The sequence below is a fragment of the Mercenaria mercenaria genome, chromosome 1 (assembly GCF_021730395.1).
Source record: "Mercenaria mercenaria strain notata chromosome 1, MADL_Memer_1, whole genome shotgun sequence".
Lineage (NCBI taxonomy): Eukaryota > Metazoa > Mollusca > Bivalvia > Venerida > Veneridae > Mercenaria > Mercenaria mercenaria.
In genome coordinates this window covers 54,104,015-54,116,152 of record NC_069361.1, presented here as the reverse complement: position 1 = coordinate 54,116,152, position 12,138 = coordinate 54,104,015, and positions in this window count along the sequence as shown.

Sequence of the window (12,138 nt, the reverse complement as noted above, 5' to 3'; positions counted from 1 at the left end):
ATCGCAAAATGAAAGAAGTATCATTAACATTTCACAAATACAGTTGGAATATAAATATTCGCAATTTTATACGTGAAACACGCCTATTTAAAAAAAGTTGCTGATCAAATCGCTGTATTGGTAGGGAACATAGTGCCTGGTTAAAATCCCTATATTTCGGATCTAAAGTCATGTTGTTATTCGTGATACTCCAAAGGTATAGTCTTAAATGACATATGTCATTGTCTTTTCATGATTACAATTAAAAACGTTTGAATGTGTCCCTGTTGGCTTTGTTTGTCTAGAAATCCTCTGATCCATTTTTTTCATTATCACTGTCATCAGTATCTTTAAAATCCAAAACCTCAAGATTCTCTTTTCCAAGTTTCAGAATTTCCCTGAATGCCGCTGAAATAGATTTCAAGCTGAACGAGAAACAGATCATTACATGAAATCAATTTATGCATGTCATTTGTATTTATACGTTAATGTGGACAAACTTTCAGTTTTCAGAGAGCGCGTAATGTTCAGAATAAACAGTAAAGCTGTTTGTTACCTTTTAACTATGAACAAAATTACTGCTTCGAAAAAGTAAATATAATACGTAGTTTTAATTCAGTTATTTTAAACTTGTTTTACTACTGCTTACCTAAAAGTAACGCGTCGCTCTCAGGTACCACTGTATCTTCATGTATATAGTCTACAACTGGGAACATTTTACTTTGTCTGAAGCCAAACATCTTTTTGAGTTTGTCTTTGTTTTCTTTTAAAGTGTTGTTTTCAAATACCTATTTGCCTTCTCCTACACCAGCGTTCAACAGGTCGCCTTTAGTCAGAATGACGATGTATAGAATATCCATAAATATTTCAGGGGTAATATTTAATCATCTGTGCCTTTGAGAAATAATGTTATTTATTTATTTATTTTGTTGGATTTAACGACGCATCGACACAATTATATGTCATATGGCACCTTTTCAGCTTTGATAGTGGGGGAAGACCCCAGTTGCCCCTCCTTGCATTATTTAATCATGAGCGGACACCAGGGTAGGACCAGCGGCCTTCCGTAAGTCAGCTGGATGGCTTCCTCACTTGAAGAATTCATTCAAAGTCCGACTTAGGCTCGAACCCACAACGATGGGGGTGGGGGAGTAATTTGAAGCAAGTGACCTTAACCACTCAGTCACAGAGGCCATCTTGAGAAAATATGGGGCTGTACATTTACTACGTTTTGATAAAATATATATATTTCCGGAAATACGATAAAGGCTATAGAAATGAAAATTTAATTGATTTACACGTACATCTTAAAACTGGACAGACGACTCACATTAAATTTAACTGATCGCGATATTTCACCAAAACAATGCTAAGGTGAGCTAGAAGGTAAAACCAGAATAGGCGAGGCCACTTCGACAGCATCTTTAAACTATTTTTAGGTTCATGATACCACCCCCACCCCCAGGGATATAGATTTGGCGTCAATCAAATATGGAGATTTCTTGCGGAATAATGGAGGGTAAAAGTAGTTAACCTGTAATTATAGTGTTTCAAAAATTGCATTAACTTGATACAGTCTTAAAGTTAATGTTGTTTTGAACTGTGTTGCAATTGTTAAACAACATTTACCGTGTCTTTTTTTTCTCTCAAAATTTTGTATAATTTATGACATTTCCTCAAGCAAAACATGCTCAAATAGAGAAAAAAATCATAGTGATAACCTCTGTACAAAACAATCACGGTGAATTCATTATATCAATAATTTTTGATAAAAAAAATCCTTAAAGTGATGGTTAACAATTATAAAACACAAAGTATAACGGTCGTTACCATTTTTATCGAAGAGCCTGAAGTAAAAGAATCTAATCGGACAGAAAATTATTTCCAACACTTAGAAACTATGACCGAGTCCTGTGAGCCTGATTTAGATTTTGCTCTCTACTCTCAAACTTAAGCATGGGGTAGAAGCAAAACCTACCTATAATTTCTTCCACAACATGTTAAGAGTAAAGGCAAAATTAAGTTTTTTACCGCATGTACATTGTAACTGGAAATATGTCTAGATAAAAGAAATAACATTAAAAGTCGAATCCTAGTGGGTTTTCAACCTACGCCCTCCTGCAAAATTAGTAAAAGTAGATTTGTGGTAGAAATTGAATACTTTTCAAAAAGGAGGTACACTACGGGTCCATTAGCTTACACCTACGCGTGAAATAATTTAGATCAATGCTAGGATAATCATTGGATTAGGTTGATTATATATAACCGTTTCTCTTTCTCACACTGTTAGTCATAAAATATGTACTCACCCTTTATATCGTTCAACCAAGTTGTAATGTGATCATTGATAAAATGGTTCATGTGAAGGGTAGTGTTATTATAACGTTCGTGATTCTAAAAACGATATTCAGTAATAAGTCCACGGGCTTTATGTAGGGGTAAACACCTTGATCATTTAAGTGTAGCGAATGCGTAATTTGCTTCAAAAATACATTTCACTCTACTTTTTCAAAGGATGATTAATGTTATGACATTATTATATGGACATAAAGTCTTTTATTAAGTCTCGACCAATTTCGGACAATACCTTACCAAGGTCGCAGTGTCATTACATGCAGGACCTGCGACAACCTTTGCGCCGACATAGACAATTGATGAATTCTGCGTTGATGATTTTTTTTCAGTAATGGTGCAGCTTTTCAGTTCACATAGCGGGAATACGATAAATGCTATAGAAGTGCACTTTACAGAATTGTTAATGAAGAAGCTGAAAAATGCAAATTTTTTCAAATGCAATGAACTCAAAGACATAGATTGGGAAAAGATGGTAATTGTCCTGTGTATCATTACATCTAGGTTAGTAACAGACGCAGCGTACGCTATAAAAGACGTCAACAGTGAGTTTTTATTTTTGTTATTGCTGTTCACGTATGCGTATCTCGTCAATGACATCCCATATCTATATCTATATGTTAATTTTATAACATACATTTTATAGTCACATTTTACTCGCATTCGAAAGAATATGCAGAAATTTTGAAAGAGGTAACCTTGAAATAGAAGTAAGTAGAAAAAAGTACAAATAACATTCCTTCTTTCAACAGATACTATCTTTGATTACTTAACCTCGCTTTTCATATTGAAATTGCTTGTTCTTTGATGAGAAATATCTTCGTACACATTTCATACAGAGCTTTATTATTTTTATTTGAATAAATATAGAAGATTCTATATTAAACGAACATTCTGGGAAAAGAAATAGACACATGCTGTTTTGCTTTTTTATACAGATCCAGCGAACACTGTTCTTATGCTTATCCATAATAAAGAAAGTCATGCTTTGCCCAATTTTACAAGTTCGTCTGTCCTTACTGTCCAGGCATTCCAGAATCTAGGAGGCATATTTGATTTGGCGTTTTTTGATGGAAGAGGAATCTATCAATGTAAAATGAACGGCATTGCTTTAGAAAAAGTCTGCATCTTCATAAAGCAAAACAGAGTATGCACAAACAGACGGATTGATAGTCAGCTAGTGTGCTAAAGATATAGATCTACAGAGGGCCTAGATAAAACCGAATTCGTAAGCTAAGTTGTGGTCAACCATTTCACAGGATTACTTCAATACACAGGGTAATTTATCAATTAGACAATCTGATTGTCATGTAATTGATACATTTCAGAGAAGACAACACGTTGTTTGTTAGTTTGAACGTTTTTTATTAGTACGTGACACCTTGTATTCGTAATGAATACTTGTACAATTGGATACTGTTTAAATTCAAAGAAAGGTTTGTTTGTTCAAACAAACAAGTATATGAATTATGTCAATGACTTGCTTTTAGATAAAAATGTGTAATAGTTCTTAGTTCTTAAAATTTTGCAACGCTAACAATCGTTATTTTGACTCATTTAGGAATACATTACACGATTTGTTCGGTACCAAAGCCCAAGGCGTTATTCAAGTTTGGGTTTGAGAACAGGATTTTGGGAAATGTCCGTGAAACTGCAATCATTGATAACCTGATATAGACATTTTATTTTGAAATCCAGTCTGATAATTGACTCATTTGACTAAGAACTAGCTCGGGAGATAAGACCATAAAAACACAATGCGCACGGTATATCATTACTGTAAAGAGACATGGTATCGATATCAACATTTTGGTTTTGTATAACATGTGTGCAGTGATAATTTTGTTTGCATTTTTACCTTACATATTATTCTAAAAAGGAACATATTTTATACAATATAGATTGATCAAAACTTTATAAAACAAATTAATATTTTTAAAAGCGATTATTTTATGACATAAACAAAGCAAACAATTTATGAACATATGACACTGCTTTCTGTACTTGAATAATATAGACAGAACCTATTTCTATCCTTGTAGTTGAGGAAGTTCTGCATGTTTGATAAACCGGATGTGATAGTGTAACATCATATACCCGGCTAACGTAGAATAAAGCCTGAATTTGGAGTACGGAAATGAAATTCATTTTAAAAAGCAATGACAACCCGTGAGTAAATATACTACAATGGCAACATAACTATCTTTCTAAAGTTAAAATATGATACTTAAACATCTAAAATAATTCAAGATAATGTCTTAATATCAACTTAAAATGTTCGGATGACTTTAATCCTTGGTTAATACCTTGAAAACAAGCATATGAACATATACTTTTTTCCACAGAATTATTGCCCATATGTCTATCTAGAACTGTGAGAAGTTTCATTAAAATCTTCATTGTAGAAATTTTTTCTATACGCACAAATGTTATGAAAATTGTGATTTTCCATAGACTCTCATTAAGAAAACTTGTATGATGTCCAATTTCTTTCAAAGCAGTCGAGCATAAAATCACGTTCACAACCCTGTCGCTTTTATGTGCCGAGTTTTATAAGTATTTTATAAAAGTTTGAAAAACCAAGGTTTATTTTTTATCCGAACTTTCAGTACTACCTTTACGTTTTGACAGCAGAAATGTTATACTGCCTTATCAATAAGTGCAAACATGTGTAAGAGAAGTTTAAAAAGTAATCTATGTCTGCCTTGTGGGAAATAAAAAACTGTTGTTTCGCTACACTGCAGTTCATATATTTTACTTGTTCTAATTTTTTCAATTAAATTGACTGAAGTTTCCTTGAACACCTACGATGAAAGTATATGAAAATAATTTATAGATAACATGTCTTTCATTAAGTGAAACTGTTTACACTTGCTAATAATGATTAATATGATAAGATGATAACAAGTAACAACGCCCGATTATCAACGTTTGTCAAGACATCTCAAATTATCACATAAGGTATATGTATTTTTCAACACGTTGCTCACTTGCATACGTTGTGATGAAACGTCATACATCTACTTTTCAATCAACCACCTTATCTTTTCAGAATTCTATACCTTTTATGTACAGCGATTCATTTAGTACAAGTTTGTGCGTTCTGTTGTTTACAAAGCAGTAAATCAAACGTTTAGTGTGATTTAGATATGTGAACATATATATACTAATTTTTGACCCATCACAATATATGTATATTGGGCTGATAAGTTTTAGTTGGCAAGCGAGAAACTAAAAAAAAAGCTGTTTGTATTATTTTTATAAAGCGTTTTATTATGAGATGTTTTAAATCATTTTTTTATAACAAATTTAAGAGGACCCAAAAAATAAGTATTTGACTGTATGTGCTATACCCATGTACAGCTTCCTCAGTACACATCTTTTTCCTTTCCAAGTCTAAAATGGGTTAGGTTTTATGTAGGCATAGGTGCATGTATATGTAAGCTAACTATGATTCATAAAATGGTTATTACAGACAGTAAAAGTTATGTGCTAGTAAATGTGCTCAGATAATTCTGTGATATATTTCGACTGGCTCACCTATCCCGTAGTGACAAGCCAAGCTCATGCGTTCGTCATTTATCCGTCATCCGTCATCCATTTTCGTCACTCGTATTTATGTTTTCATGAACATCATTTTGCAGTCAATTATAAACCTCCAAATAACTTGTATTGGAATAACATTTTGGTTCCTTTCGAAAACTGTCGAACAATTTTGCTATTTTTGCATTGCAGCCATATAGAGACTTCATTTATAGTTTGATTTTATACGAATTTGCACAATATCTTAAACAACAATAGATCCTAGATTCCATGATGAATCCGTCAGATCTAATCATAGGTCCTCAAGTCACAGTCCGAGATTGGCCCTTGAAAGAGCCAAAACGTATTTTTTCCTGTGATAAAAGTGGCAATTTACATTTGATTTTAACCACTCTTACACACAACGTAAGTCACAATAAGATCTCGGTGACATTCTAAAATGGGACTAGATGTCCTTGTTTTTAAAGTTACTGGACCTGAAAGGGGCAAAATAGTTTATTTAAGCCCTTTCAGCTATAAAGAAGTTTCATTTCTGCTTTCATTTTATACAACTTGCACATAATTTGTATCTTGACTCTCTTTAGGCCAGGTTAGAAACTGGGTCATGTGAGGTCAAAAATTACGACACAAGGTCAAATCAAAGAAAGAGCTTGTAAACACCTATAGATCACATTTAAATATCTATCTTCATGAAACTTGGTCAGAATGTTTATCTTGATGATTCCTTGGTAAAAATTAAATCAGGGCCATATGGAATTCAAACCTAGGTCACCACTCAAACAAAAGAAAAGCTTATTAAGACATATTCATTTATTCATGAAATCATCATCACGAAGTTTCGTCAGAATGCTTTTCTTGATGATTCTTAGGTTTAGATTTAAACCAGGCCATGCGAGGTCAAAAACTAGGTCGCCCACTCAAATCAAATGAAAAGATTGTTAATACTTTTGAGGCCATATTGACGGACATTTTTTCATGAAACTTGGTAAGCATGTTCATCTTGCTGATTCCAAGGCCAAGTTTGAAGATGGGTTATATGGGATCAAACACTAGGTCATCATTGAAATCAAAGGAACGTTTCTTAAAATTCTAGAGGCCAAATGTATGACCCTTAATTCAATAAAGCTGATCAAAATGTTTATCTGGATGATCCTTAGGTCAAATTTAAATTTGAATCATTTGGGTTAAAAAACTAGGCCACATTTGTTATCCCATTTTCATTTACATTTTGCACATTTGAGCAGTTTCATTTTACCTAGTGTGAGGTGTTTTGAACTGCTGTCGTAGGATTTCAACTAGATCGCTCTTAACTACTATTGCTGCAAACTGTAAGGTGACCTTTCAAAGTCGCTGCCTCGTTTTCGTTTGAAAAAACACCAAAGTCACATTTTCAAGTTTATTTCTAATAAACAGGATTTCTTTATATATCTTCTTGAATAAGAAAGCAAAGACAATATGTAAGTATCAAATATCAACAGTGAGGTTGCTGTGCAAAAGCTTGAGATACCAAAATATATAAGATACCTGTTTTCTTTCAAAGCATGAAAATAGAAAATAGCTTAAAAACGGTAGGAACCTGTGAATGTTTTGTTTTGTACAAAAGCTGTAAATACTTGAACAAATTTTGACACAGAAGTGAAAAGAAAATCATGGTTTGACATCAAATACATATTCCTGTTTTTCCAGCAAAAGTGGCGTTAACCAAGAAATTTTAAAATATATATTTTAGATATAACTATCAGAAACCGAGATCAAACAGAGGAAACAAAAATAACTGCACCTTACAATGCTAATTGTTGAATTATATATCAAAATCTTATTGTCTCCCTTTTACAAAAACATCCATGAATTCGCCAACTATATATTGTCTGGAGCGCAATCACAAGTGGCGTTTTTCTACATACTAGAGTCGACTGTATCATTTAAAAATATTTTGTTCGTAGCTTTAAAAGAGAACTAAATGTTTTTTTAAATACTTATTTGGTATGAAACTTTGATTGTATGCCTTTAAAATTTGCAAGTATGAAGATAAAGGACCTTTTCTTATATTTTCAAGATACATGTTTGGCACACACACCTAATGTTTCTAAATAAAAGGAAGTTGGGGAATTGCCTCATCGTTTTCACAGTAACCAGAACATAAATGGTTTAATGAAAAACAGTTGTTTTGATTTTATTTTTGCATTTTTTCCAAGAATGAAACAGTTTAAGGGGAAAACTTTCTATGAGTTTCCGGCTTTTGTGTCCATAGAATTGATCTTTTCACTTCACCTGTTAAATAAACTCATCTAGAGATCTACTTCACATAATATGTTTCACCTATAATCCGTCCCAACTAATTTTGGACCTCAACTTTGGGCCGATATAAAGAAATGAAACAGGATCAAAGAACATAAAACATGTTTTTTATGAATAAAAAAAATCACCCTCGAGAATTTCAAGGATGTTTGAAACAATCATCTGGTTTTCCCGTGTGACTAAATTTCAGTTTCTCTATGGGAATTCGCTGTTGTTTATTTCTGGTCGTTATTGCCAAATATTCTCTATTCTGGAGATTTTCGGGAAATTTCACGAGTTATACCTTGGTGACGTTTCACACTTACTTTTTACACTTGGCTATTTTTCCTCCCGTAAGAAACATAATGGGTTTGAAACAGAGTTTACAATTTAGTTTACAATTTAGTATACAAACGAAATTTTGAAAAAAGTAAAAATGAAAATTAGAAAAAAAACTTACTTTGCACGAAAGAATCCGGCCATTATAAAGTCTATCCAGTTATAAATCCTTAAATCATTATTCTATTTATCCTTAAATCCTTCCAAACGATGTCCAGTTCAATGCACAATTTTCAAAGTCAGAAGTTTACGCTTTTGGTGCGTGGCATTCCCTGTTTGATATTTTTCTTTGTTGTTACACTGACTATCCATCATCCGAAAATTGATCCAGTCAATCTGCGGCAGTCTTTCGAATAATTTCAGGCAAATAACTGAACTATGCATTTGAAACAATGTCTTTAATCAGCGTATTTTCCAAATGCATAATCCAGAAAGAATATGTACGATACAAAGACGTCAACTGCTTCAGCCTCTTAGAATATAGCCTTCTACACATTAAAGAAGCTCGCCATAACGTAATAACTTTTTAAATTCTAAATTCCAATTATGTCATACAATATATGACATCGAGCAATCAAGTACACAGGCGGCACATGTAGGCTCTTTTACGCATAGCTACCCCAACAATAATTAGTTAAGTGAATATTGAAGCTAACTGAGTCCCGAATTTAAAGAAGATAAAGCAAATTAGCTGTCGACTGTGCCAGTCTGACTACGTGGATAAAATTTAAATCAAAGGTGGGTATGATTCAGTTTGCTTTAAGTTTGAACCCAGACTTAAATCTTAGAAAAAAAAGTTAATTTGTTTCCTTTATAACATATCGATACAGCTACTTTAAATGAAAACGTGTAAAAAGGGATTTTTCTATTACCGACAAAACAAACAACCTTGACGTTACCGGTTACGGAAGGTGCGTTATATTCATGAATTTGAAATTTTGACTTCTTACCTGTAAAGTGTAGCTGATTGTCGGAAAGTCGCCATTAATTTATAACCTGAATTGTGTCAGTGTGACGTAAAACCAAGCATATAATCAACAACACGAAAACAAACAAATGTAGATTTATCGCTGTCAACATAAGTTCTGAAGTTTCATGAGATTCCGCAGGCCAGAATCCAGGACCGGATCGAGGGGGTCCGTGCTCCCCCCCCCCATACCCCTCCTTCAGTTGGCAGAGAAGTGACCTATAGGCCTACTCATATTACTTGTCAAAGATGCACCCTACTATTTTGGTAAAGGAATAATTTTTTCTCAAAATTTGTACCAAGAAACGCACCAAAGGCCACCATTTTATACCTGTATTTCAAACTTTTCAAGGGGAGAGCCCCCAGACCTCTCCCCCCACCCCCTCCCCCCCCCCATCAAGAGAGGAGTAAGGATTAACCCTTCCATTATTATATCTATATTAGACCAAAAACTGCACCGGAAGCAACCATTTTATGCCATTTTATGCCCTTATTTCAAAGATTTCCAGGGGAGAGCCCCCCTGACCCCACTAAAATAGGTGAAGTACACCTACTAATAAATGCACCAGGGGACACCATTTCATACCCCCCACACACCTTCTAGACTGGTCCCCCGCACCCACCCCTCATCCGTCAAAAGGTTCTTTATCCGGGCCTGTTCCGTATGACAGGCTTACAATGAAAATTCATTTGGCATGTGACTATATCACGGCTTATATGACCGCAGTGACATTAGTTACAAGTTGTGGCAATTGATACCGTTCTGCCAGAGTATATTTTTATAATGAGCTTGATTGGTAGATGTATTTAATAAGCTAGTTATACACAGTACGGTAAAGTTCCTGCAAGTACGAATTTTTCGACTGAATATCTATATAAAGTTTGAATTGCTACAATCATATTTTAAGGAATAACTGTGTTTTTTTGTTGTTTTTATTTGTTGTTGTTGTTGTTGTTGTTCTGCGTTCAACGTGTTTTTGGTTGAATTTTCAATATAGCTAAGTACCGTCCCGTTTGTAATAGAAATAAATGTTTCGTATACGTACTTCTTGGTGAAAGAAACCCCCACAAAACACGTGTTTATATCATCGAAAATGAAAGTAACTGACGCGCTTGAACATGCTTCTTTGATCTAGCTGAAGAACAAAAAAAACCTTCAAAAGGTCATATGAGCCGCGCCATGAGAAAACCAACATGGTGCATTTGCGACCAGCATCCGCACAATTTGGTCAGGATCCATGCTGTTCGCTAACGGTTTCTCTAATTGCAGTAGGCAGTTGACAAGATTGTGTGGATGCTGGTCGCAAATGTTGGATTTCCCATGGCGCGGCTCAAATTTTTATTTTGTCTATAGGTCTACCTTGCCTATCAATAGCACAAAAATGTTTTAACATGCCAATTTGGATTTCACTGAACGGCCGAGCATGAGAAATAAAGACGCAAGGATTGAATTGAAAAAAACTGGTATCATGTTATTATAAAGAATAAAGGCAATTATTAATTTGTTTAACGTAGTCCCTTAAATAGGCGGTTGTCTCAAATAGAAATATGTATATTTTAAATCATTAATTGCATTGAGGAATAATGTTTTACCTTCAAAAGTTGATCGTAGAGTCAATAAAAATAGCGAGCACCAGTCAGTACACAATCACGTATTCATGCTATTTAAAAACAACAAACTATTATCATCCGAACCTTTGATACGATTATAAACTACAGTTACCAATAATGAAAATTAGTTAAATGGGTTGCGCGCATCTCCGCTGTCCCCACTTCTATTATGATATCTACGGCTGAAACAATGATACGCACTTGACTTGAGACATGTATTTAATTTACGTCAATGCTATCAAGTAAGTACAAACACATTTTCAGAAAAAAAGCTGAAAACCTGAAACGGAAATAACTTTAATTTGAAGTAAAATGTTAATTCAGGTCTTCTGTACAACAAAATACTACAAGTTTTGGATAAAGTTTGTTTTAATTTTCCCTGTCTGTTATTCAACAATAAATACACCTGACGTCGCTAACTGTGAGCAAACTCCTAAATGGCGTTTGTATGGGCGCCGCCATCTTGAAATGGACGTCGCGTCATTTTACAATGCAAGTCTATGGGAAAAAGCATAACATCTTGATTTTTAATTTCATTTTACTTTTTTTTTCAAAACAATAAAAAAATGTGCCTACAGATATTAACCGTCTGGTATTAACGATGTCATTTTTTGACAATTTTATATACAGTATAAATAAATTATCTGAGGTCCAAAATTGGGTGGGACAGACTATAATTCCAAAGCACTATATATATACTTTCACCTCTTCAAATACATTCTGTATTTTGATGCGAATATGCATATCTTTACCGAAAAACATGTGTTACAATTTGTTTCTCACTTGACACTCTATACAATATTTTTATACAAAATGCTTTAAGTACTTCGGCAAAATAGTAAAACACGCGTGACATATCGAAGTAATTTCAATAGGTCTACAGTAACTGATGTTATCCCCATTGGTTAATAGGGTACCTGGCCTGTCATCTAGGGGTTTTACAGTTTACCAGACAGCTGGACAACTCATTCTCGAAAGTGCCTGGAAGAATATCAAACATTTACACAAGCTACCCATTCCTTCACTCGTGTTTTAAAACACATACCCACTGAGATGGAAGTAAATAAAAC